This window comes from Neodiprion pinetum, chromosome 3 (genome assembly GCF_021155775.2).
Source record: "Neodiprion pinetum isolate iyNeoPine1 chromosome 3, iyNeoPine1.2, whole genome shotgun sequence".
Lineage (NCBI taxonomy): Eukaryota > Metazoa > Arthropoda > Insecta > Hymenoptera > Diprionidae > Neodiprion > Neodiprion pinetum.
This window is the reverse complement of record NC_060234.1, coordinates 6467247-6494161: the sequence shown is the minus strand read 5'-3', so window position 1 is coordinate 6494161 and position 26915 is coordinate 6467247. Positions and strand designations below refer to the sequence as shown.

The 26915-nt window shown below is 40.3% G+C and overlaps 1 long non-coding RNA gene across 5 annotated transcripts in view; it reads left to right on the top strand.

The window, feature by feature from the left end:
• Positions 1–23121, top strand: part of LOC124214942 (uncharacterized) — a 159708-nt gene extending 136587 nt beyond the window's left edge. For 2 of the 5 annotated variants that reach the window (XR_011176562.1, XR_011176561.1), the window contains exons 2-4: positions 16191–17207; positions 17920–18182; positions 20726–23121. This is a non-coding gene — a long non-coding RNA (uncharacterized lncRNA). The remainder of the gene's footprint in view (positions 1–16190; positions 17208–17919; positions 18183–20725) is intronic. The other 3 variants (XR_011176565.1, XR_011176564.1, XR_011176563.1) reach the window with 3 other exon arrangements.
• Positions 23122–26915: the final 3794 nt, after the last annotated feature.

The following is a 26915-nucleotide window of genomic DNA, read 5'->3' as shown; positions in this document are numbered from 1 at the left end:
GAGACACGTAGCTCACGCAGAGCATACTGCGAGAAAAATGAGAAATGAGAAAAGATATAGTAAAGATATAATAATACAAGTAAATTCGTGGGTTCATAGAATAAACAAAAGAAAACCACACTTACGAAATAGTAGAAAAGTCGTAGAAACAGAAATTAGGTTGTAAACTCGGTAGGCTGAACGTAGAGTTTGCCGCGTCGACAGATGATCCTGACAATCTCGTGTCATTTTCGGCGTGCTGCTGTCACTCGATTCGCGTTCTTTGTTGCTCTGCGCTGATTGGGCCAGCAGATCACGTGAGACAACTTCGCTCGTCTTCTCCACATGCGTGGTCTTATATTGAATTATCGATCCATCGCGTAATATTTGGAGAGGTTAGGGTCAGCCGCTTCGCGCTAGGTGTGAGAGGGAAAAGTGTACCCCCCTCACGGTATTGCGATTTGGATGCATGTGAAGGTCATGCAGGTAAAACGATGACAATAATTCTACTCAGGGTGCGACTGTATTATTGAAAAGGTACAGATCCTGTTCTGACTCCTTGCCGTGCTGGAACTATCCGTACTAACTATATCTTCTTCGGTGTAGATGTATATTGGTGGAGGACAACTATTGGAACATCTTGGTGGCGATGATTCTGACACGGTGTTTCCATCCACAAGTCGGACGTGGCCCACTACTTGCTAACTCTGGGCTTGTTTTCGCGCAGCAACCCTTTGTCAAAATGTGTGTAACAAGCAGACACGTTCTTTTCGATAGTCAACGGAACAGTAGACGGTATGGTAGGCTTAACTCTAGGTTGGAAGTGGCGTCGATGGGTGGACGGCACCATCGGCGACACATCCTAGCGGCAGTTCCGGTATTTCCATGGTTCGACTCCTGGCCCATAAGTCTAGACAATGGGAGCTCTGGGTCTTGTATCGTTTCCAAATCTACAAGTTAAAATTTGCATGCAACGATGTTCCAGAGAAGTCACAGTGCACCTTTGCGCATGCGTTTTGCTTCTAGCGCCTCAAGGTACGAGTGTCAGCGGTGCTCAGTCGCGTGCTGCGCGTAGCCGCTAGCTCTGACCGCTAGTTTCAGCTTCATAGTTACTTGCGGTATTAGAAAAGAGAACAGAACATAAAGTACGAGACACGTAGCTCACGCAGAGCATACTGCGAGAAAAATGAGAAATGAGAAAAGATATAGTAAAGATATAATAATACAAGTAAATTCGTGGGTTCATAGAATAAACAAAAGAAAACCACACTTACGAAATAGTAGAAAAGTCGTAGAAACAGAAATTAGGTTGTAAACTCGGTAGGCTGAACGTAGAGTTTGCCGCGTCGACAGATGATCCTGACAATCTCGTGTCATTTTCGGCGTGCTGCTGTCACTCGATTCGCGTTCTTTGTTGCTCTGCGCTGATTGGGCCAGCAGATCACGTGAGACAACTTCGCTCGTCTTCTCCACATGCGTGGTCTTATATTGAATTATCGATCCATCGCGTAATATTTGGAGAGGTTAGGGTCAGCCGCTTCGCGCTAGGTGTGAGAGGGAAAAGTGTACCCCCCTCACGGTATTGCGATTTGGATGCATGTGAAGGTCATGCAGGTAAAACGATGACAATAATTCTACTCAGGGTGCGACTGTATTATTGAAAAGGTACAGATCCTGTTCTGACTCCTTGCCGTGCTGGAACTATCCGTACTAACTATATCTTCTTCGGTGTAGATGTATATTGGTGGAGGACAACTATTGGAACATCTTGGTGGCGATGATTCTGACACGGTGTTTCCATCCACAAGTCGGACGTGGCCCACTACTTGCTAACTCTGGGCTTGTTTTCGCGCAGCAACCCTTTGTCAAAATGTGTGTAACAAGCAGACACGTTCTTTTCGATAGTCAACGGAACAGTAGACGGTATGGTAGGCTTAACTCTAGGTTGGAAGTGGCGTCGATGGGTGGACGGCACCATCGGCGACACATCCTAGCGGCAGTTCCGGTATTTCCATGGTTCGACTCCTGGCCCATAAGTCTAGACAATGGGAGCTCTGGGTCTTGTATCGTTTCCAAATCTACAAGTTAAAATTTGCATGCAACGATGTTCCAGAGAAGTCACAGTGCACCTTTGCGCATGCGTTTTGCTTCTAGCGCCTCAAGGTACGAGTGTCAGCGGTGCTCAGTCGCGTGCTGCGCGTAGCCGCTAGCTCTGACCGCTAGTTTCAGTTTCATAGTTACTTGCGGTATTAGAAAAGAGAACAGAATATAAGGTACGAGACACGTAGCTCACGCAGAGCATACTGCGAGAAAAATAAGAAATGAGAAAAGATATAGTAAAGATATAATAATACAAGTAAATTCGTGGGTTCATAGAATAAACAAAAGAAAACCACACTTAGGAAATAGAAGAAAAGACGTAGAAATAGAAATTAGGTTGTAAACTCGGTAGGCTGAACGTAGAGTTTGCCGCGTCGACAGATGATGCTAACAATCTCGTGTCATTTTCGGCGTGCTGCTGTCACTCGATTCGCGTTCTTTGTTGCTCTGCGCTGATTGGGCCAGCAGATCACGTAAGACACCTTCGCTCGTCTTCTCCACATGCGTGGTCTTATATTGAATTATCGATCCATCGAATAATATGTGGAGAGGTTAGGGTCAGCCGCTTCGCGTTACGTGTGAGAGGGAAAAGTGTACCCCCCTCACGGTATTGCGATTTGGATGCTTGTGAAGGTCATGCAGGTAAAACGATGACAATAATTCTACTCAGGGTGTGACTGTATTATTGAAAAGGTACAGATCCTGTTCTGACTCCTTGCCATGCTGGAACTATCCGTATTAACTATATCTTCTTGGGTGTAGATGTATATTGGTGGAGGACAACTATTGGAACATCTTGGTGGCGATGATTCTGACACGGTGTTTCCATCCACAAGTCTGACGTGGGCCACTACTTGCTAACTCTGGGCTTGTTTTCGCGCAGCAGCTCTTTGTCAAAATGTGTGTAACAAGCAGACACGTTCTTTTCGATAGTCAACGGAACAGTAGACGGTATGGTAGGTTTAACTCTAGGTTGGAAGTGGCGTCGATGGGTGGACGGCACCATCGGCGACGCATCCTAGCGGCAGTTCCGGTATTTCCATGGTTCGAATCCTGGCCCATAAGTCTAGACAATGGGAGCTCTGGGTCTTGTACTACGCATGTGTGATTCTATTCACCATTTCGGCAATCATCCATCCACAGTAGGATTTGCGGCATTCTGCCCTCTGTGGCTGATGGTATAACGGTGGTGATCTAATAAGTGATCTCCGTACTGCGATATCCGATTCCTCCAAAAGATGTTCTTGTAGACAGGTGCCTAGTGTTATATAAAATTAAAAAATAGACAAACATTAACTTAATAAATTGATGTCACTTTAAATTACCTAGTTATTTATTCGGAGTACTGGCCTCAGACATGCCTTCGTCATGTTTCGCGCTATTCGGCGGAGTAAGGAGTGATTTACTTTAACCCTCGTGATGGAGTATAAAATACCACGTCACAAGCTATTTAAAAATTTGACGATCTGTGTTACACATATAAGATTCGTAAATTCAAATGATTAAATATTTGAAACGCAACTTTTTCCTCGATGAGTGACAGTATCGTGTTCTTGTGTCTCAAGAAGCGGTTAGTTTTAGTACAAGATAATATAATCTGGGTTTCGCATTATCAAACATTGCTGCTTTTCCTTTATGTAGTTTGTTTTCCTACTCACCATACTTTCATGAGAGAATAAGTGTGAAAATTCAGGATAAACTCGCCTTACAGTAGGCATGATTTAACTTAACTTAGAGTAACTTTTAATTTTTAACCTATACTTGCCACCCCTGAAATCTATACGTAATGACGAAAAAATAGTGTCTACATTATTTGAAATTCTTAGCTTGATCGAAACGGGCGCTGAAATCAATTTCAATTAGAAAATGTTTTTTTTTTTCAATGCGCAATTTTCGAGTAAAGGAAGAAAACCATTGTTTGATTCATTTTATTTGGTCAGAAATAAGGGAAAAATCTGGGATGACAAGAAAAAAAAAAAAAAATCAAATATTTTCAGCAGATTAATGTACTTGATGGTGTTCTTATCACATTACAACGTTGTACAGAGTATATTTGTTTTACATAAAATGCTTATCTATGTTATAAACGTTATAACAGTTCATATGTCATTGATGGGTTTAAAAACAGTCGCTGTAAAAAAAAATGTTTATTTAGAAAAAAGATGCAGGATGAAATTCTCTACCAAACCTATCTTGTCAAATTGAGTTTTGAGCAAGTTAAAAAAATATTTTTCTGGACAATACTTATCCGGCAAAATTTCTTTTCGTCCCCTTTTTGTTGCAGGACCCTCAATTATAAATTTTCACAAACCTTGTATATAAATTCCCAGCTGCAAAGATAACTGCATTTTTCCCATAAAATTCTTTATTTACGATTCACTTACCCCATAATCACTATCATGAAGATTAGAAAGAAGGTATTTTTAACGTACTTGGCGTTGGGATTTTGCACCAGTGGTGCTTTTAGATGGGATATCACTACTTTTTATAAAAATTTTCTTCTTACTCGTCCGTTTGTATAATGAAATAGTGGCGCGTGTTCTGCGCTTCGATAAGTCCTGTGTGCTTTTGGCACCTCGCTCTAATTTTGATGATGTGTTCTCAACCATACTACATGATGAATGGATGAGTATGAAAGACGTCGGGGCAAGTTTCAAATCACTCAGTTCGCTGGTTCTTGACTTCATCTGTCAGATATGAATAAATGAAAGAGGCGATACGTATTATTCAATTTCAAAAAGTATACACTGTTATTAAAAGATATTTCTGCGCTACCTCTGTCAGCAATTTGACTGATTTATAGCTTTTATCAGCTTTAGTGCTTGTAAAAGTTGTCTTTTAATCCCCGACTTTGCCCTCCCCCCGACCTAGGTGTAACCAGAGTCAATAATAATTGACAAGAACTATACAACAAAAACCGAAGAGCTACCTCAGACGACGAGTTGAAAATTGTTCGCAGCATCCGCGTTTCCGGGAATGAGTAGTTGAAGAAGAAGAAGAAAAAAATAAAAAAGACGAACTCGTTTCCACACCACCGCGGGGGTAAAGTTCAAGGCGCGTTCTTCTACGTGGTATTCCCAGTAGGCTTGATCCAAGGGTCACACGTATTAAAACAACGAAACAATTTATACAGCATTTACATCGCGTAATTAAAAGTGTAATACAATTTGTACAGTAATTACATCGCATGTAATTATTAACTATTTATATTGCATAAAGAATATATATCGTAACGCGGATTTTCTCTGCTACTCAACCACTCGGACAAGCGATCGAGAACTTATCATGTGCGCATCGATTCGATTCATTACGACCCTACTATAAATTCCTAATAACTAACGCGCTAATCCCAAAACTAATCAATATCAGAAATCAAAAATATGTCTCAATTTAACAATCTCAACTTAAGGCGGCTAACCGCGATGTAACCGAAGTTCGAACATTGAGCAGAACCCAAAATTGAACAATTATCGTATCGCTAAATTGAGTGCTCACACATAGCGATACGCGACCTACACTTTCTAAACACGCTAATCCGACTAGGCTCCGTGCAGTGAAATTTGGCTGCATAAAATATACCCAAAAATATGCCTCTACTAAAAACCGTAAGTCGATTCTAAATGTCTACACAATCAAAAGCTACTCCACGCATTATCGCGAAAACTCAAGCTGCTACTACCAAGCAAGAAAAACTGTTCACGCGTCCGCGTCATAATTATTGGAATTAGAATTCTAATTAAAGGATTATAGGTACTTTGCGAGATAGATATTGTTTGACTCACAAAGTACTATTCATGTTCACACCAAATACGTTTTATAATTAATCGACTTGTTGTAGAGTTCCAGTTTTTATTGAGGTGCTTGAGGTTTAGCTATTAGTTGCTAATTATAAGTGAGTCAAATCCATAGTCTTGCGATTTCTGATCACTCGGAATATAACAAATTTTAGGATTGGTGGGAAAGAGACCTGAAGGACATGAAAGGTGCGAAAAAGATCAGGTGAAATTTAAAAAGTTGAACAATAGGCAATAATTTCGCGACCACGCTGTCTAGGCTGGTTACCATACATATCTGCCGACCAACTGAATGTTGTAAAATGAGAAAAGCTCGTGTTAAGGGAATTTTTACGCGTTGATTTGCCATCGAGAAAGGTATTTTTAGTTCAATTGTAGAATCCCGAGTAAACATATTGTCTTGCTAGATGTGTACTGGTCACATACCGGAATCGGTGTATCAGTACTTAGAATTCTACAATCGGTCTAGTTATAAAAGCTGACGGTAATTTTATAATTAAATTAATCTGTCGAATTTACTTATTTTAATGTAAATGTATACGTCGCAACAAAAATGGCAAACGAATTTCGAGTATCTTCGTAACTAAATTACCAAAACGGCCAACCGTTAATTGTGCGCTGATCTAAATTGTTTTCGAAATCGGTCCACAGAAAATTAATAGCGCTTACCGGGTCTCAGTGACACTAAAAAATCTCCCACAGTGTAGTCAGACATCCGGGAGGACTTAGCTCTCAATCCAAAAACACCCCTAACAACTATCTCCACTAACTCTCTCGAAAAATGTCGAAATTCGAACATCGGTGCTACAGGTTGCGAAAAATTACCCAGATCTTATTCGTTCTCGGGTTAAGAAATTTTTGAAGTCTAGCTTATCGCTAACGTTGATTTGCTGTCAAGCTGTCGGTGCTCCATCGTTCGCTAGTTGCGTGTCGACAGTTTCCTGACGTTTTACGATGCTGTAATTTTTCGGCTACGACTCGCTGTCCAATATGAGGAAATCTCTTCGGCCTTGGATTCTCTTGCTTTGGGAGTTCTTCGTTGGCGCTCTCTCCACATCCCTTCGATGCGCCGGACTCGCGGTGTAGCTTCGCTCTTTTCTTTCCTATGTCAAAGTTCTTCGTTTATATTGCCGCAACGCGCTGTCAAATTTCCCGCTCACTCCATGCCTGCTGTCGCGTATACTCGAAACAAAAATAAAAAAAAATCTTCAAATGTTTAATTCGCTACCCTGTAAAGTGTCCCGTATCGGAGTCTGGATGTGTGTCTCCAGTGCAGATTCAACCCTTCATCCTACGTTTATGCCCTTGTAGCTATGAAGATTTAACCCTCTACCCCAAATACTCAATCCTTTGTACATGTACATTCCTATACCTACAAAAATCTGACCCCTTACAGCCTTCCCTCCCCCCTTCCATTAAAACTCGACAATGGAAATTGGTGCGCGAACCTCACAGGGGGCTGAAGCTTCTCTAGTATATACATATATATATATGTCAGATTACACGAAATTTAATTCACTGACTGCCGCAGTGACACGGTTAAATACAGTTTTATTGCATATGCAGGTCAATGATACAATATTCAAATATCGGTGTAATGATCTAGAACGTCTTCTCTCGGTCGTGGTCCCAAAAGAAGTGTGTCAAGCCTCCTTTTCTTTCCACTTCCAAAAATCGCCGTCCCTCCGTCACGTAAGCCATTAGTTGTTTTTACCCTCCACACCACCCGTAAGGGGGTGAGTCTGTTCCCAGAAATGCACCCATAAGGCGCAACCTCTTCTGCAGCCATAGAGCCCGATCCCTTGGCGCCTCGCACTTGGGTTTGCATAAGCATCGGCCGGGAATCGAGAACACTGTTTGGACGCAGCGTCGCTTGAAAATCTCGAACTCCTTGGCGATGCGACATATATATTAATTTATAGTATAGTAATTTAAAAAAGAGCGCCAGGATAAGAGTTATGCATCAAGACTTCGAGAGGGATCATCCAAACAAGTTGAGATTCCGTGACCCGATGAAAGATAACTGGTAGTGGTTCGTCAGAAAGGTCATTCAAGGACTATGGTTTTGAATTTGAGCTTCAACGTTTCGATCGGGTGATCCATTTTAACAGGCGGTGGGGAAATCTTGCAGGTAACCACTAAATTTATTATTTTTCGCTCACTGTGAGCTTCGCTAACCCCCGTTTATTGTGTTGGGGTTTTAGTCGTACATGACTATTGAAATATATGTGAACGCTGACAAAATATGACAACAGGTGACTCTTGGATCGGATTGTACTTTCGATGAAAACATTTCCTGGAACTTACAAGTTTTTGTAATTGTTATCGAACAGTTTCTAATTGACAAACGGTTAAATAGATACCGAATCGTAAAATTACTGTAGCAAAAAGCATCATTTATCTTTTGAAAGCCTTTTGTTCGCGACTGATTATTGCGAGATTAGTCTACGATTATGTTGTGACATGTAGATACGTTTATTGGAACAGATAATTTGCAGTGTTGCACTTTTCTTTAACGCCGATCGATGCTTCAAATCAAATGTGGATATTGTGAAATAACAGTAATTTTTTCAAAACCACGGTCTTTAAGTGGTTGCTGAGGTGAAGGATTCCTCACGTAAACTTTGTTCCAAGTCTTTGGTATATTTGGACACAAGATTCATAGCACCAGTTGCTATTTAGTTCGAACTCCACGTCGAGAACTTATCTAAAAAGTTGATTTTTCGATGAAGCTGACTTCGACGCTGCAATTCTGTACTCAAAGTATCAATGACGGCATTGTATATGTTGGTTTGGAATTGTTCTCGAGCATTCGGCGACTATATCATTTAAAGTTTCTTGATTGAATTTCATTTCCAAAGTGTTATTTTTGGCTTTCTCCTGTTTGAGATTTTTGTCTATGTAATTGTTGAACTTGTTTGAGACAAATAATTCAACATAGTCCAAACGTGTCATTGACTGTGGTACTGTCGGGTGATTAGTGAATGATTGACGCCAGAGATTATGGTTAACAGTAATATGGGATTAACAAATACTTTATTAACGAGAAAAGTCAGGTTACAGAAATTAGGATGGCGTAGTAGGAATGCGAAAGGCAGGGAAAAAATGAAGCTAACTAATATGTGCGTATGCACGAAGAGCGCGGCGAAGACTGATCAAAGATGTGAAAAAGTGCAGGCTCGCCCCCGAGTCGAGGCGAAGAGTCAGCGTCGCGCCATAAATGCCACATGTAGGGAAATTCCCGGCCCTGTCAAACCTTTGGCTCTCTCAGCTAGCGAGGCGAGGCCTGGGGCCGGATTCCGAACATCAAGTGAGTTCGTGTTCGTCTTTATGGAAACGGAAATGTGTAGTGTGATGTCAATCTCTTCTTTTCTGAATAGTGTATGGCTCAGGAACTTGCGGTTTGTGCCATCTAGCGGCTAATAAATCGTTCTCTATCTGCTCGTGGTAGTTGCCCACCCACTAGCACCCCGTGTTATTTCTATTATTTTTTTGCCTGTGGTGACGGTTTCTAACGTAACCTCCTATGACGCTTTGACCTCCTCGGTGACAAGTGAGTACAACAAAATTCGCATTCTAGTAAAATAACTCTAAAATAAGAAGTATACAGTATACTCAACACCCAACCTTTTGAAAAGGAATAAGAGGTTATGTATGGTTAATACAAACAAACGTCAGAACTAACATCTATTTTTCTCTCCTTTCTTAGCTATCGCCGTCTATCAACAGCGTGTGCCACTTCGTAACAATATTTAACATCGATAAGCTCTGTACCGACCGTGATGTTCATTAACCATCGACTATAATAACAGTATGGAGAACGGAAAACCGTAGAACTCACTAACTCAAACTCACTTGATGGTCGGAATCCAGCCCCTGTATGTAAGACCGTGGTCATGAAAGAGATAGAGGTCCTAGCCAGAGGGCGCGCGCGTCGCGCTGCTCTCGCTCCGTCTCTCCGCCTCTCCGCCGACCGGCCGCCGAGTCAGAAAATCTCCAACGCTCAGCGGAAGCGGATGTGCCGGTCTGATCCTCGCTCTACTTTCTCAAACCAGTTTTCCGTGTGTTTCCACAATCGATTCTCATCCTTTTCTTTGTAAACGTATTATTTACCCGCAAGAAAAGTAAGTACGGACGAAACAAAATATAACCTTACCGATGAACTCGACGTGCACGGCTCCGAATTATTCACGACCTTCCCATGGTACGGCGAGTCTCAACTCGACAATTTTCAAGAACAGACATTGCATTAATAAATATTGATACCGATACTGTTTTTTTCGCAAATGCGGGAGAATAGTGCTACTTTTTTCCAACAAATGATGAAGAAAAGTAAAGAGGGAATATATGCCGCTTTTGTTCCGCTTTTTATGTTGGAAAGGGAACATTACGATTGAGTCAGAAACAAAAAGGTTTTGCTCATTATACAAAGACATATCATTGCTGTGCACGTTTTACCCAGTTTAAAGAAAAATTATTTTCAATCATTTAAAAACAAGCTTCAAATACTGTTTAATTATTTTCAAAGTGTATTATACTTACCGATTTTTTGCTAAAATTTGTTTGTCATGTTGATTTACACTCAACTAGTGATTCAGATTCTTTCGTTGACTAACTTTTCAAAGGTATACAAAATATCAATTTGTATCACGTACTGTTGTATTTTTTCGTAACAGTTACGAAGCAGTATGAGTATGCAATAACCATTGATCTTCTATGCGGTGTTGTTTTGTAGTCATGCTTCAGAAATTACAATATTGTCACAGGCAACTTAATTGTCAGTAAAATTGATAGTGAACGCGTACTTAAAAACGCTTGTCGTTACATGTCATGATCAGATTTTTGCACGAATCTTATTCAATTTTATGTACAATGGTCGAGGTGGCATTATTGACGCGTATTTTATTCTGGTGACAATTTTTAGTATTACATACACCTGTGTAATACATATAGATTAATGATAGTTTTTCAGAAGTTGCATTTTGCATCCGTAGCTTCTAAGATATTGCGTATATTTCAAAAGGTAACAAAATCCGTAGCACCTCATTTATAGTGTGAAATTCTATAATTTACTTCACTAACATATATTCATTTTGTGATTTATTTTTTAACGCGGCGAAGCTTTTTTTCAAATAATATGTACAAAGACAGTTTATTTATCCAAGAAAATTTTTGGATGCTTACTTATATCGATTTAGTTATTTATGGTTTTTTTCTTTGCGTAGATGCTTAATGGTAACATTATATGAATAACAGTTTCCTGTTGACTTGTTTACAATCTCTTTTTTGGCCTTCTAGGTATATATAGAATTATTCCCTCACTCATCCATTCATACCGCTTCAAAAGGTTGTCACTGGAGCAGTGAAATACATGTAAATTAGTTTATAATGAGTACGTGAGTATTTATATTATCGTTATTTGTTTATATATAAAGAAGTAGGAAGAGAAAATTATCAATTAACCTCACGTTTATATCGAACCATAATAACTCCATAACCAAGATTACCATTTCAATTCAACATTCTGAGGTCGAGAAAATACGATTCATCATCTTTATTTCGAACTGTAGATGTTATTCGAAATGAGGTGGAGATGAGATGAGGTGATCGAAGATGATCATAGAAGAAATTTATCGTTGATATCTTTTTCGTAGACTAAACCTTTATATATTTTCTTCAACTTCGTTTTCATAGTTCTTTATATATTAATAATGTATTTAGTTACAAGTTGCGATGGCATTTATAAGAATAAATGTAGATTACCAAATCTCCGCCACATTCACATTGTTCAATTAAGCCTTTTCTCTCGAAATTTAAATTTTCTACGTATTGAATGCCTTCTTCATATTAATGGATTAAGTTAATCTTGTTTCATTTTAATTTAGTTGTAACATCAGTATTAAAGAGATTTATATTTCACAACGGTTAAATTGTACTACTTGACTAAAGAACTTCTTTACATGTTATCTCTATCGCTCGTCTTCTCAAAAGTGATCGAGTCTTTATATCTGTTTCACTTGCTCTCTTAGTAATCAAATTTATATTATACCTCCAGAGTCAAAATTCTCACTACGCGGTGAATTTGAACTAAGAGTTCTCTTCACAATAGTCACACCAATTAACTACCGACGTGAAATGTAATTTTCTACATTTCCAACTATCGCTGTTTTAATATTCAATTTCAAAATAACGAGCCAGAAAAATGCTTCAAGGAACTTTGATTATCACAATCACATTATAGGAATTAATTTTGCTCCGTTTTCAAATTATATTCTTATGTAAAACGCAATGCGGTGATATTCGTAATGACGCCGATAAGAACTACTCGACAACGAGAAGACGCACTCCAGTTTCGTTCGTTGGAATCTAAAATGAAGGCTTGTGGCTTCCCAGTTCCACCAACTGTAGGGAACGCTTTCAAAAGAACGCGAATTTACGAACAATCGACCACTGATCGTTTATTCACTACATCATCTAGAAATCTTCGTATTCGTGAATAGTGGAACAACAAGACGGAGTGGTTGAATTCCACAATAAAAAACAAATGTCCAATTAACATGAAAAAGCTTTCACCAAGGCAAGGCTTCGCATGCGTGAATAGTTGAACAACGAGATGGAATGGCCACCAGAGGATGCTTCTATCCTACGTATTTCGATTAGTCTGAGATGAAAGACTACGAACGTAGTTAACGACTGATTTACCACCGATCGCTTATTAACTGGATCATCTAGAAATCTTCGTATGTGTGAAGACTTGAACACCGAGACGGAGTGGCTGACTTCTGAAATCAAGAACAAATTTGCAATCAACATGAAGAGGCCATCACCCTGGCCAAAAGAGTTGCCTGCTGCAGATATTTTGCAAGTTTCATCAAACGCGGCGAATGCTTCTAAGAGAACGTACGTACATAATGATCAGGCGAAATTAGATTCAAGACGTGTCATTCAACTCACTTATCCAACATGGTCTGGTTATTTCATGAGAATAGTAATTGGATCATATAAAAATCTTCGCATGCATGAATAGTTGAATAACGAGATGGAATGGCAACCAGAGGATTCTTCTACCTTACGCGTTTCGATTAGTCTGAGACGAAAGACTTCTAGTGTAATTGATGAACGATTGACTACTGATCGTTCATTCACTGGATATTTAGTCAGTGAATCATCTCGACGTCTTCGTATGCGTGAAGAAATTGAACAACGAGATGGAATGGCCATGTAAGGATTTTTCTACACTACGTAATATGATTAATCAGAATTCAAGGACTTCAAGTGTATTTGAAAAGAGAGGATTTTACCCCGGAATGTCAGGCTCTCATACTCCATCTGGTCTAGAATCAAATATCAGGGGGTACATTCATCATCTTCCTTTCAACGTTCATTTGGTTTACGAGTACTTCAAGCTTATGGTTAGTACTACCGAGTGAACAGAATCTACGGGTCGATTGTATCATTTGTCCTAACTACTGTTTTGAATCATCGTTTTTAATGGTGCCAACCGAAGTTCATAACCGCCTGCAGGCTCACCAGTATATTATGCATCACAGCGTTTTAGACTAACGTTGCATTAGGGGAATTACCCTATTTACACTATTTCCTGAATATGTTAAATACACTTATAGGTTAGATTAGTCAACAGTATAGTCTAAGTTAGATCAATTCATTTTTCCCATATTTGTTTCTGTATGTTAATTCATTAATGGTGATTACAGTTCAGTACTATTCACTGACCAATATTCACCCATTATTAGTTTAACAATTTCTTATAGATAATTTTCCAAAAACTTGATATTATGCGTAATTAGAATTTATGTAATTTTACTTAGTACACGAGTAATACAGCTAGATAGTATATTCAAGTTCCTCGGAGTACTGTTTTTCCTTTTTGGTCTTTTACCACCTCACGTTACATTGGTTATTCAGTACTCGTGGAGGTGATTAGCGTCATCCACTTATTTGCACTATTTTCCTCATATTCACGATTTTTTTTATAGTATACCTAAGTGAACGGCCGTTATTTCGAACAAATAATGTAATAGTAGTTTAATCTACGATTTATCTTACAATTAGTTGTGGGTATTTCACTAGCAAACCCAATAGAAGGTTAAGTCTTTTTTCCGATATCGAATCTTGATTTTTAATTCTCGATTGTTTTCTGAATTCTTATCCTTTAATTTCCAAAATCGTTTGATTATAATACACAATTATATGTCTTATACATCTTTCAAAAGAGTAAGATTTCGCCGCTCTGTGGCGTATAGCTTGTAAGTATAGCATTTTTGGATTATATAAGCATCTTTCGACAGAGTTGTGCCAAAGTGTAAACGATTTTTCGTTATTTACGCTAGATTATTTTTAGGTTTAACTCGCGATACAATATGTATAAAAAATTGCCACCAGAATGATATATCTACGAGTACGTGTGCCAATGGTGCATCAAATCTGATTTTAACATGTGGCATATCAGTCTACATCAAATCTAATGTTTCCCTGACTGACCACATCATTTGTCTTGAATTTTTATTATATTTATAATTCATTTAACGAATTTGAATAACAACTGATACGAAATGAAATTATCTGAACAAGTTTCAGTACTCAATTCTGGTTATCCTAAAAACCAAACTGACAATCGAGAAATAATTCTCCGGAACTAATGTGGACTCGTTTCTCCGAACTTCGGACCCTTCCACAGAGGTTCCGGTTCCTGAACCTTTGCTACCGAAAAAGCGGAACCTGGACTTTTGATAGATGCCAACGCTTCAACCGAAAGCTGTATTGCCACAAAAAGACGGCGCAAAAACTGATTCACGTTTTTGCGATTACAGACTTGTTTCTGGTTATCGAGAAACCTAACCGACGATGGATAAATTATTTTCCATGACGAATGAAATCAGCATATGCTGTTTCGTTCCGTACGATGCTTTAGGAGTTTTAAAAATATTCACACTTGACGCATCGTTCGACGTCGCATTTAGCAACGAAGATGACAAGTCAAACGAGATCTGAAGCCGCCGCACGATCGCTGAACGTAATTATTTACAATGGAACAGATTTAAGGAAACAATGTATTGACTCGTAAGGTAGAAAGTACACGTACTTCATTTCTGCGTGAATTAATATTTGGCACCTGGTGCGAATTAGAGGTTATGATTGTGACGAAAAATACTCGGTATGCAAAAATCATTTTCCGGGAGCAATTCATATAAATTATCACAATTCACAATTTGGTGACACAGCCATTGGACGAGACCATATTGAGCTACGCAATCGAAATCAACGCCATTTATACTTAGCTCTGTATCAAGACCCGAATGAGCTGATTGTTTTAAATCGTTTATTGTGGGTTTGCTGATGTTCGATAATGAGTTCTCGACGGTCGATATTCGATAGTTTAGTCATTATTAATTGGAAAAATCGGCTAGAGAATTTTTGTGACATTAGTCCCTTATAGTCATATTTTGCCATCGAATAGAGTTCTACTTTTGCGGAATCGTTTGCGGATGTTTATTACCATTTCCCCAATCTTAAATAGTCCCTCAATTATCTTTAAAAATTGAAAAAAAGATTTCTCCCTCAAGAAAACAAACTAAAACGAATGTAGTTAGGAACTAGTTCCGGGAGCTCGTACAATTCCATCGCATCTAACTTACGACAGTTCCTCATTAACTGTAAATTGTATTGAAATTCACCAATACAATGATTCATCGTACGGAAAATTACGTTAATGCAATTTACAGTTAATGAGAAGCTATCGAAGTTAAATGCGCCACGGCTGCCATGGACAAACTCAAGGGACTAATGCCTCACTACAAATGTTTTAATTTTTACGACTAGCAAGCATCTGGATTGCGTCAAAAAACACCTACAAACGACCAACAAAGGATTACAGAAAGCCTTACAGAAAATTGAATATTAATGGATCATATCCGCTTGTTTGTACTCCGTCATTGAGCTGAGTTGAGATCTCCTCGTCATTGCGTCTTTTCGACGCTACCTGTAATATGTTTCAAGTCATTTCGATTTACTTTGCAATTTGATAGAGAATTCCCTTGTTTTTATGTACTTTACAAATACATGTCCTATTTCTTTGGTAACTTTGACTTGTTCTACGTTATCGCGGTCAGAATATGATAGAAACTTCTGAGAGCCCTGCCTGACGGGCAATTTGGCTTGACAAACTTGTGCCTGGATACATCATCATTGCTCCATTTATTTTGTACATTCCATCTGTGAGTATCCGCTGACTTATAAGTTAATTGGTTTTTTTTTTTTTTTGTACATAATTACAAACTACTTGGTTGTATGTTACAGTTACATGGTCTAGTTCGTATTGAATTTCCATTACCAACCCAAGGCCCGCGATGATTTGAGATATTGGCAGGCTCAATTCCTCCGTTTCCGTCAGGGAACACCACCTTACCTATGTAACGGTTGAAAGTAACGCATGGTGAGTCAGGTAGGCGCTATGTCATACATCTACTGATTTGCCCATCCGAAGCATCTGCATTTATACTAAAATGTAAGGAAATAAGGTGGAACAATACATTATACGCTTTAGGTGAACCAATCAGAAAACACATCGGCGGTGACATCATAAAGGCACCAAATTCTAACCTAAATAACGTCAACGTAATTATCCTTTGTAGGTCATGAAAAAAACTTGATATTTTGTCCTTCAGCGCTTATGACTGGTATTTTCAGCAAACAGAATATTCGAAACTAAATAAGAAACCTCAAGCAATCTACTTACGTGCAATCAGTTGTCAGATACATGGGTACCATGTTACATTTCTGTGACGTCATCTTGGATATGCGCAGATTGTAGATGCGCAGTTTTTCAATTTCTTCATCATCTCTTAGCAGATTCTTTGCCGTCGGAGTTCGAATCATGCATCCTAGTCGCACCGTCTTGGTTCTCAATTTAAACTTCCCTGACGCCTGATGATGACCGCCAGTGTCCCATAATCATCGTCAACTTCTTTTTACTTTTCAGGAAACGCCTTCACCATGGTAATAATTTGACTAAGGATATTATGACACATAACAACCTTATATACTTTATGTTTGTGCAACATGCTCTACCTGCTTCGTAATGTCAAATTTGAACATATCTTCGCGGTTAAACTCATCTGTTTCTTGTTTGTTTATATTTCTGCCAGCTGACTTGTGTCAGTCTGAAACTTAGCCTCTGCCAACTCTGAAATATCTTGTCTCCTAGCCCTGCCTTGATTCCACGTTACGTGTACGCAATAACTATTTTACATACAATTGAAATAGGTTTACATGGAACCGGCCGCGTTTCGCTCCTGGAATCGAATTTTCTAATAGGTAAGTTACACTTCCTACTTGCTTCTTTAATTATATATTAAAGAATTTCGATATTTTTTGGAAGAAATTTAAATCATTTGATAGATTGAGTAACCCTAAGTCTCCCATCTTGAAGTTTGTCATCTTGTTAGTTGCATCAAACCTATCCGCACGAATTTTGCCTTTTCGATCAATTCGCTTATTCCCGATAACAATCTTATAGTTTAATGGAAGTTTTTAATTGATCCTGAAGGATCCACACTTCCCAAAATCGTTTCGGTTTTTCTAACGCGTACACGATTGCTAACAATTCTTTTTCCGTAGTGCAATAATTAAGTTCTGCTCTTTTCATTTTACTACTACGGAAGCCTATTATTAAATGTTCTTGATTTTTATTTACCTATTATAAAAATGTACCGATCACGTAATACCAGCATTACATCGAGGATAATATCTTTTACTAGGTGTATCGTCATTGGCTTGCAAAATAATTTTTTTATTCCTTCAAATTGCTCATCACGCTCAGCTGTCTATTTCTATTTCATGCCCTTTTTGTATAAATTAGAATTTGAGGCTGGAAGAATAACGCGGGTAAAGGTTTGCCGATTTTCATTCAAGAAATTCACCAAATTTTTACTATAGATCCAAGCAAGTAACTGAATAATGTTACTTGTTATGAATTTCAATTACGATACTAGTTCCTAATGTAATATTTTCAATTTCATTATTCTAGTTGCCACCAAGACTTTATCATGAGCAGCTTGGAGTGTGATGTGCTGGCCGTGATGTCGGAGTGGTCGGTAGAATATCCAACGGACCAACTTGAACGATGGGAGGAAGTGTGGGACTGGATTTTTGAAAAAACATACTGCTTGAAGGAAAAATATGTGGTTACCAGAAGTGGAGAGGCAGTATCCCGGGACTGTTGCGATGGTTTTCTCGATCCCTACTCGACGAGGGAGACCCACTGGCTCGTAGAAAGACACAGTACTCCAGGTATGGTTTTATGCGCAGGTTGCAATCAGCTAGTAGGGCGATTGGCATCGTATAAGTGTAAAACCTGCGTTTCCGAGTATGAATATGTTATGCGGAGGGAAGATTCCATCATGAGGGTTTAATTTACTTGCATGCTTCCTGATTGCTTCCTTCAATTTTTATGGAAGTTGTACCGATGTGGAAGATTCACATACGTCGAAATAATATTTGGGCCTTCGTATTCATTCTGAACCACTCCTTGCCCTCTGGGTCTAGCATAGTAGGTTAGTGAGGCCCACTCCAGTCTTTCACACAAGTGTGGGTAAGAATTTCCATGTAAAAATGGAAGGTACCAATTACGAAACAGGTCAAACAATCGCACGCTAAAGAATGAACTCAGATGAAGGTTGCAGTATGCAGCATCAGGGCAGTTTTAAAACGTCATCCACCTAGAACAGTTCTTCAAAACCCTCTAACCGAGGCAGTTCAAGAAATTTTTTTACCAAGAACACTTCAACGTGAACCTACAATTCGAATAGTTTACAAAATCTCTTAGAAACAAGGCAAGTAAAATAACTCTGCAGGAATGTCGTGCCTGTCTTCTTATTTGAATAAACATCGTTTTCACTGTAATGATCAATCACCATAATTTCGATACAACTAAAATTGAATGAACCTTATCATCGTGTTAAATCTATATTGTGAATTCACCAAATTAATTACCTTCATAAGGACTAAATCAAACTGGAAAATTTACTAAACTATCTTCGTACCGATTTTAGTATATCCGTTAGCGTCCTATCTGGCATTGGTTAATTCTTTTTCTCTACTTTACCATTTTCGCAATTGCAATTGCATCATTCATTAGTCCACCGGCGCCCTATTTGGCCTGGGTGAATTATCCTTCTTTCATTTGAAAAACCTTCCACAAAACACCACGGTAGATGCCACAAAGCTAGATCTGAACAGCTAAGAAAAGGAGGTTATAAATATATACTTATAAAAGTGAATTTTCTGGAGATTTTACATATTCCTTGCTGTTTTAAATTTCTATACTTTCTGTCATGCCGTGAGCGGAGTTACTGTCTTAGGGATAGGAAAGGGTCAGTCTTCCATTATTGGTTGATTTTTGTCTGGTTGGGTATTCGGGCACTGGTCTGTCTATATAAGTCTGTTTCATTGAAAAATTTCGTATTATTACTTTGAATGTCAAGTAAGTCTTGAGCATCACGTACCGCAATCACGAGATCTCCCTTCCTGTCATTCTTTGTCATAGAGACAGCCAAGTATCCCATGTACGAACGTTTCTGGGTGAACTCGCTCATGTTGCTTTGGCAGAATTTGATTTTCCCAGACTGGATGAGCCTGCGCAAATCTGCCATAGGTATGTTGTGTTTTTGCATAGAGTGCTGTTCTATTTACTATATTTATCTCACTTATTATGTGTGTCTTATTAATACTCCGTATCATTTTGCTAATAACGTACACGTTTTACTTCGTGACGAGTCCATCGAAGCTTCGAGATATCCTGCTCAGGTTGCATCGAAAATGCACCTTGCTATTCATGAAGTTACGTTGTTTGACCTTGATGAAGTTTAGTGCCTAGTGTCTGGTGCTTCGAACTATGAATCCGAAATGTATGTATGGAATTCAATGGCTTACGGAGGAACGATGTGGCGAAGAAGCTCCCGTCTAGAATTAGGTCTATTCCATTTTGCCAATCCCTGATGGGTTTTGGATTGATTACAACCCCAATTATTGATTGACTTTAGTAACGTTGATCAATCGATGATTTTTGAATTATTTCCAGTTGGCATTCGCGGTCCGCTGCCACCATTTTATTTATAAGTAGATCAGTTACGTTCTAGAAGGAACATTGCGAGTTAATTCTGATTCGCTGTCTGATTTAGTTACACCCTTGACTTACGTAGCTGATGGTATATGAATCTGGGAAATCTGCTGAGCAGCTCCTTAGGACTTCTCGTTCAGCTCAATCAAAGTCTAAGTTTGTCAAGTTTTGGGGAGAGCCAACGATCGTTACGGGCGATTGAACCAATAATCGGTAACAACACTTAGATTTAATACCCGTTTATTCATCCAATCTCCTTCAAGATCTCTACTAGTAGTTTGTTGTACAATTGCTGTACAAATTCATGGTTATCACGTATCACAGTCACAAACTGTTACTTAGTCTCGCGGGTCTAAAATGATTGGTCGAAGCTGATTCACTTGATGGTAAGCTTACCGATTAGGGAGTAGACTCTTGACGGGGTGTAAGCACGAGACGATTGGTTCAGGAAAGCAAGCGGTGAAGCGCTAACTGGTAAATATTCGTCTGGAAGATTACGTCTTTGGGTAGGGGTCAGTCTATATAAGTCTATGTTTGAGGAAGTTTTCTCATTACGCTTTGGATTTCTCGGTCCTAACAAAAATATGACAAATTATTCTCGAAAATAGTCGAAATCTTGAAAATCACTGTGAGTATAGTGGTCCCGTACAATTGCGCTAAGTTTAAATCGAAGTGTGTGACTTGATTTTCAAATTGCTTTTTGGTTTTGTTACAGTCATACGTTTCCCTGAAGAGGTTCATGAACATAAAGGACATCGAAGATAGGCGCTACACCAAGTCACTTATCCGGAGTGAACCTAATGGTTTGGAAAGATCGGGCCTACATCTTTGAGATTCGCAGGATGCAATAGATTATTGTGAAGTTCGGTGGCTCGTCGAAAGATGGTAATGGGGAAGAGTCCCCGATTTATAACTGGAACCAGGTGGATCGTCAAGGGCCCGAAGGATTGTGGGCAGTTTATAATCCAAATTATGAACATCACTTCAAGTTGCAAGTTTTATTGTAGAATTTGTCAAACTTTTACTTGCTTCCTTTGCAAAATATATATTTTGACATTTTTCTATATTCAATTGTCTGATTGCTTTTTTATTTATATAAGTGAAGTGATAGATTATCCGCATTCGCGTCTAGTGCGCTCCCACGATGTAAAGTGTAGCGTAAGAGGATCTCGTCTCTCTTAATCAAAGAAAGAAAACGGCCTAAGTTGGGACCATCCAGGGAAGGCCTAGGTTGCCTCCTTGCATGAACTCAGGGGGCTATGCGGCTGTCCACGGCAACGTGTGTGGGAAATGTGGCGCACTGTCTGGTCCTCAGAAAATACTGGACTCAGGGTACAAAGAAAAGAGATCTCAGAGACAACGGTTGTGCATGCTAACTCGAGTCTTCAATTCTTGCACTGAGAAAAGAGTGTTGTTATAACAAATAAATGTAATTCGTTGACTATTTTGAGAAAGCATTTTTAACTGTTGAAAAAATTATTAACGTGCAATAAACATGTGTGCTATTACAACTACAATTGAAATTTTGTAGTATTGGAAGCAAATAGAATACTAACCTCTCACAAAAATACGTTTATTATTGAAAACATAATCTAAAATTGTGGCAGGCAAAGCCAGAATTGATTAAAAAAAATTTCTCTTTGACCAAAAAGTTAGCACTAATTTGAGGGAATTTCATACGTTGTTATTTCGAATGAAGATTTATTAACAGTTACCAAATCTTGTTTGAGGATTCGAAGCTCGTAAACCCACCAATCGCACGTTCCAAGCACGTTCTTTACATTTTACACGCGGTTCGTAGGCCGAGCGGTTGACTTATAATAAAAGCCAGTGTGACAGTCCAACAGTAATGTTATGCAACTGATATTAAAATGTTAGGGCTTATCCGAGCTTCTCCCATTATTTAAATGTTGGTGCAGTGGATTTTCATAGAATTTGTTGGCTCCTTGCGGGCATATATGAATTTGTTACTTCGTTCAATAGTAACCTAAAATATATCTTCATTAGACATTTAATTGTATCTTGTTTTGTGTGTTAGAATTTATTATCCTTCCCATAAAGTAGTCTGTAAGTGAGTTTGTAAGTTATTTTCAGACTTTGGTCCTGATTTAATAGTATCCTCTGTCGATTGAGCTACTTGGTTTTACTGAAATTTTCATTGCTCAACGCAAGTGAATCTTTCGTTATGGTCCAGCATCCATAAAAACAGAAGGAACCAAATGGGAAGTACGTTGGTAAACTGCACGTTAAAGAACAAACTCTAAAAAAACGTTTCACTGTTCAAAAACGGGGTAGGTTTTTTTAAGCCTTTTTGGCAAGCGGTTCAAAACCATTTTTTCACTAGAGAAGTTAATTGTTATAAAATCTCTCAAATCGGGACAAATTCTTTAATATTACTGAAGAAATTCCATATTTCTCTTCTTTTGAAGAATATCATTTTCATATTAATATTAATCATTCTAATTTTATTTCAACTGAATTTGAAGAAACGTCATCATTATGTTTAACTTTTTTTTTATTTGTGAGTTTAAAGACAGAGAAATAAGAAAAATCATATCTCTAAGCAGTGAAGATTTTAAAGTGATTGTTAAATATTTCTCATTTCTTTGCTATTATGTATACATGCATAGTTTCTACCAATGTTCGAAATTTTGACGCGAGTTTCTGATTCTAATTTCGATAATATTATTTTCCGTAGTGTTTCTTGATCAGGTGCTAAGTGTATAATCTGAATTCAAATTCTGTCTTTGTGTTAAAGGAATTTTATTGTGCTAAGAGATGATGCATATATATTGGAGATATGTGTATAATCTGAATTCAAATTCTGTATTTGCATTACAGAAAATTCTTTTCTCCAAGAGGTTCGTACACTTCGTGGAAGGCCGCCGACTTTGAGATGCCGCGACTTACGTCGGGCCAGAAGGGATCGATTTCTACGTGATTCGTTGGCTCCTTGAGGGCAGATGGCGACATGAGTCGCACACCAACGATTGGGATCACCCTGCTTGGTACTCAACGAGGGAACTGTGCGCAGCTTAGGACGAGGATTATTAGTCTGGCACTTCAATTGTTGGTTTTATAAAATACATGTCCAGTCGACATTTAATTGGATCTTGTTTTATGTGTTGGAATTTATTTCTCTTCCCATGAAGTAGTCTGTAAGTTAGCTTGTAAGATATTTTCAGGTTTTGATCTCAATTTAGTATTATCCTCTGTCGATCGAGCTACTTGATTTTGCTGAGGTTTGTTCCGTTATCCCGCTATGTTCTGCACTTCGTGATATTTCTGAGAGTGTCCGTATAACGTTTCGATTTTCGAAAATATTTGTGTCGTCTGTGGTGTCGTTGATCGTCTGCATTTCTTGGTCTGCATTCCGTTCTCGCGTTCGTCTAGTTTTGTTCGGTCGCTTGCTCAAGTGTAGTAATGAATTGGTAACGGAATCCCAGACTGCGCCGATAAGCAATGAGTTCTATCCGTACATTGAATCTGCAATACGTACTTGTGGAGACACCAGTTTCGCCTGAATAGAATCTTAATAAGATCTGAAATATCGACCTGCGACAAAAGTCGATATGAAATGTGAATGTAAACGTGATTTTGAGTAACCTGGCGGAAATGTTAGTTTTGTTTCGCGAACTCTTTCTCTCTGATAGATCATTCTGAATCACAGAAATCTCACATTCAGAACCTTCAAACTTCAGTACAACTAAGCATGTGAATAACGAATTTGTAAGATACAATCTCAGGAGCCGATTTGCAGAATATCTTGTAGATGTTAACCGTTCAAAAATCGGCAGAGAAGTGAGGCTTTCCATTCTTGCGAAAATTTTCGCGATTTTGAAAAGTGCTAACATGAATTTTTTGGTGCGCTATTCCGACGTAATTTTGCTAGAAAAATCGATTGGGCGCAGTCCCAATACGCTGCGATCGACGCATCAAAAGTTACAGCCAAAAAACGAGGACCTGAGTTTTCGACGTTTCTTAGCAGGATTTTTTTGCTCGCCATTTCTCTCCTCTTGGTCCTACGCTCTTTTTGCTGCGTTTTCTGGGTTCCTGAGGGTCCAATTAGTCAGGTAAGCGTCATTTAAATCGAATCTGAGACCGAAAATTTTCGGCTCAGAAATTGAAGAAAAAGTAAGGCTAACCCCTTTGCATTTTTGGCGAAAATTTTCGCGATTTCGAAAAGTGCTGGAATAAATTCGTTCATGCACTATTCCGACGTAATTTTGCGAGAAAAATCGATTGGGCGCAGTCCCAATACGCTGCGATCGACGCATCAAAAGTTACAGCCAAAAAACGAGGACCTGAGTTTTCGACATTTTTCAGCAGGATTTTTTTGTTCGCCATTTCTCTCCTCTTGGTCCTACGCTCTTTTTGCTGCGTTTTCTGAGTTCCTGAGGGTCCAATTAGTCAGGTAAGGGTCATTTAAATCGAATCTGAGACCGAAAATTTTCGGCTCAGAAATTGAAGAAAAAGTAAGGCTAACCTCTTTGCATTTTTGGCGAAACTTTTCGCGATTTCAAAAAGTGCTGGAATAAATTCGTTCATGCACTATTCCGACGTAATTTTGCGAGAAAAATCAATTGGGCGCAGTCCCAATACGCTGCGATCGACGCATCAAAAGTTACAGCCAAAAAAGGAGAACCTGAGTTTTCGACATTTTTCAGCAGGATTTTTTTTGCTCGCCATTTCTCTCCTCTTGGTCCTACGCTATTTTTGCTGCGTTTTCTGGGTTCCTGAGGGTCCAATTAGTCAGGTAAGGGTCATTTAAATCGGATCTGAGACCGAAAATTTTCGGCTCGAAAATTGAAGAAAAAGTAAGGATTTGCATTTTTGGCGAAAATTTTCGCGATTTCGAAAAGTGCTGGAATAAATTCGTTCATGCACTATTCCGACGTAATTTTGCGAGAAAAATCGATTGGGCGCAGTCCCAATACGCTGCGATCGACGCATCAAAAGTTACAGCCAAAAAACGAGGACCTGAGTTTTCGACATTTTTCAGCAGGATTTTTTTTGCTCGCCATTTCTCTCCTCTTGGTCCTACGCTCTTTTTGCTGCGTTTTCTGGGTTCCTGAGGGTCCAATTAGTCAGGTAAGGGTCATTCAAATCGAATCTGAGACCGGAAATTTTCGGCTCGAAAATTGAAGAAAAAGTAAGGCTAACCCCTTTTTTTTTTTTTTTTTTTTGATAACGCTGGTAAAAATGCCTTATGCACACCCTGGAGCTTCGCGCAAGAAGCTTCAGGGTAGTGTGGGACTCGCACCCACTAAAAAACCAGCGGCCACTCTGGTACGAGTAGGGGGGACTCCCCGGAACCGCGCGAGGCATAACCTCAGGGATCCCCCCGGCATCTTCGCGGTTACGCGCGGACCTTACTCTAACGCCTATCCAGGAGTTGCGCCTCCCGGCTCCCCCCCGCTACATCCTATGCTCAGTGCCCCCTTGCGAAGGACGACCCTGCCCGCTGGTGGGGCATCTTCTGTCGCCGCTACGACGAGAGCTCCGCTTAACGGAGCTGCCAAGCGTATGGAGACCCCCACTTGGTGCTCGATTTTCGCGATATTGAGCGCCCTGCCCTTGCGGATCCGGGGGAAGATGAATCCGGCGCGACCATCACATCCGCCGTCCCCGGGCCGGGGGCCGAAGAGAGAGAGGCAGAAGAAGAAGAAGAAGAAGAGGGGGCATGGCCGGAATGACCCTATCGTCACCCTACCGCCTAACGTCTCACCTATCCTGGCACGAAATTCCAAGTTGCCCTGCACCCCTCCTCTCCCCTCCGCCCCCGAACCGCGGCCCCGACCCAAAGGACGGGGCTGAGGTCGACCGGTGTCCCGTCCCGCAAATCCGTTTGGACCCCTGCCCGCGTAGGTCTGAGCCTACGTCATGCCCGCGCTTACACGCGAACCACCCCCGTTTCTCCCGCTCACGCGGGTCGCGCGGTGCACGCTGCGCTGCGTTCGCTGTCGTAACCGCTCCCGCTGTTCCTTGGCCGTCATAACCCGCTCCGCGAAGCTAGCCACCGCCACCCATCCCTCTCTAGACCCTACCATAGCCCTGATCAGGCCAGGCGGTGTCAGATCCTCCCCTACGACGCGCTTTAGGGCATCCCTCTCGTCTCTCCACGCGGGGCACGCCTCCACCGTGTGGCTCACCGTGTCTTCCTCCAGCCGGCAGTACCAGCAGGTCGGCCTCTCCGTTTTCCCTATTCTATATAAGAAATCCGCGAAATACCCGTGGCCTGTCAGGACTTGGGTCACACGGAAAGTCATGCTTCCGTGTGCCCTGTCGAACCATTCCGTCCAGTTCGCTAGGATAGCTAATCTCAACCTCTCGCTGGGGAGCCCCGCACTTCCGAGGTCCACCCTCCATTGCTCGCGGGCTACGCGCAGTTCCTCTTCCCTAATTGCTTTGGCCATGCTCTGGGACCACGTCCTGGTCGACCGCAGTTCACGCACTCTGTGGAATGTGCGCTCGTACGCATTAGCCACTAGATATAGTGGCGGGGTCCTGGCCAGCATCGAAACGGCCACGAAGGAGGCCGTGCGATATGCCGCAACTACTCTCGCGCATATCCCTCTCTGACACCTCGTTATTACCTGCTGGATGTACTTTGAGGACCTCGCCACATCCCCCCACACCGGAGCGCCGTACATTATCACCGCGAATAAAGTTTGCGCATAAAGCCTACGCCTGGATTCGGATGGCCCCCTCAGGTTTGGCATCAGCCTCGCTAGTGTCCTCGTGACACCCCCTAGCCTAGTCTCCATGGACGCGAAGTGCGCTTTGAACGTCAGGCCGGGATCCAGTCGCACCCCCAGGTACTTCATGGACCCCGACAGTAGCACCCTCTCCGCACCAACCCTGACGTCTGGGGTGTTTGGTGCATCCCCCCTTTTCAAGCGCCG